The sequence below is a fragment of the Corvus cornix genome, chromosome 2, assembly GCF_000738735.6.
Source record: "Corvus cornix cornix isolate S_Up_H32 chromosome 2, ASM73873v5, whole genome shotgun sequence".
Classification (NCBI taxonomy): Eukaryota; Metazoa; Chordata; class Aves; order Passeriformes; family Corvidae; genus Corvus; species Corvus cornix.
The window spans coordinates 85463280-85465363 of NC_046333.1; the positions used below are offsets into that span (position 1 = coordinate 85463280).

Below are 2084 nucleotides of genomic sequence, written 5' to 3' on the forward strand. Positions count from 1 at the left end.
AACTGGCTGGATGGCCGGGCATAGGCAGTGCTGGTGAACGGTGCTGCATCCAGCTGGCAGCCAGTCACCAGTGGTGTCCCTCAGGGGTCTGTACTGGGACCAGTTCTGTTCAATATTTTTATTGATGACATGGATGAGGGTATTGAGTCTTTCATTAGTAAATTTGCGGATGACACTAAGCTAGGAGCTTGTGTCGATCTATTGGAAGGAAGGAGGGCTCTGCAGAGAGACCTGGGTCGATTGGATGGATGGATGGGCAGAGCCCAACAGAATGACGTTTAATAAGTCTAAGTGCAAAGTTCTGCATTTTGGCCACAAAAATCCCCAACAACCTTACAAGCTGAGGACAGTGTGGCTGGACAGTGTCCGGGCAGAAAGGGACCTGGGGGTACTGGTCCACAGCCGACTGAATATGAGCCAGCAGTGTGCCCTGGTGGGCAAGAACACCAATGACATCCTGGCCTGTATCAGGAATAGTATGGCCAGCAGGAGCAGGGAGGTCATTCTTCCCCTGTGCTCAGCACTGGTAAGGCCACATCTTGAGTGCTGTGTCCAGTTCTGGGCCCCTCAGTTTAGGAAGGACATTGAGATGCTTGAGTGTATCCAGAGGAGGGCAACAAGGTTGGTGAGGGGCTTGGAACACAAGCCCTATGAGGAACAACTGAGGGAACTGGGATTGTTTAGCCTGGAGAAAAGGAGACTCAGAGGTGACATTATCGCTCTCTGCAACTTCCTGAAAGGAGGTTGTTGACAGGCAGGGGTTGGTCTCTTCCACCAAGCAGCAACTGACAGAACGAGAGGACACAGTCTCAAGCTGCATCAAGGAAGGTATAGGTTGGATATTAGGAAAAAGTTTTTCATGGAAAGAATAATAAAGTACTGGAATGGTCTACCCAGGGAGGTGGTAGAGTCACCATCTCTGGATGTATTTAAAAAAAGACTGGACATGGCACTTGGTGCCATAGTCTAGTTGAGGAGTTAGGACATGGGTTGGACTCAATGATCTTGGAGGTCTCTTCCAACCTCGTTATTCTGTGATTCTGATTCTGTGAACACTGGTGTGGGTGAGAGTAGATCAGGTCAACTGCAGTACATCTGTGACTAAACCACACTCTGAAAGTTAGCTTTTAAAAGAATATACAAGTGGATTTGTAGTTAAGAGAAGTAGAAGGAACATGGTGTAAGTCTAGTGACTTGCTGAGAACAACATTTTAAAAATAAGGGAAAACATTTGCACATAAACTCATCTCTGTCAGCTTACAGCAAAGATGTCTTACCAACTCTTGTAGAGCTTAGCTACTGTTGCATAAGTGCAAAACAACTGGCATCATCTGGCTCTATTTTATCAGAGAAACAGGACACTTTCTAAGCATATTAGCTGAAATCATATCCTGAACATTTGTTCTTTCCACCAAGTCAGTGAGTCAGAGTGAGTTTTATTAGCAGTGAAAGAGACTACAGCAGGTATGGAAAATCTTCCTTGATCTTACAGAGATCAAAAAGAAATTTTTTATTTATTTATTTATTTATTTGCTTATTTATTTATTCACCGTTGATTACTACATCTCTAAGTGAATATTTTCCTGACTGAGAGAACAGGAAAGACAAGCCCTCATTATGGTGATTTATTTGTGGAAAATGTAATGTGACAAGGCTTGTTTATTTTACCATATCTGTTTTTCCTTACTGTACAGTCAAATATATCCTCCAGTTAGATTTTTCTTTGAAGCTGTGTGATAGACCTGAATGTCACTTCAATGACAATGTCTTTTAACAATGCATTTTTTTAAGTTCACCAAATAAATATGTTGTTTTGTTACAGACTATCAGAAAAATTGTATATGCACTGCATATTTGGCATTTGGTAGCACAGCACACAGTCATATTCATGTATCATCAGCTGATGGACTTCAAATACTACATCTATCTTTTAAAGGAACAAATATATACATGAGCTTTCTATCTACAATAAATTCAGATACGATTTGGATCATCGCTAAATGAGTGATGAAGTTGTATGTTGAGAAACACGTTGTTTGTTCATCAAAGGTTTGAAATGCTGTCTTATGTTTGAGGAGTCCCAA

The 2084-nt window shown here is 41.8% G+C and overlaps 1 pseudogene; it reads left to right on the forward strand.

Moving 5' to 3' along the window:
• The first annotated feature begins 244 nt into the window (after window positions 1-244).
• Window positions 245-970, forward strand: LOC120411732 (annotated as a pseudogene).
• Window positions 971-2084: the final 1114 nt, after the last annotated feature.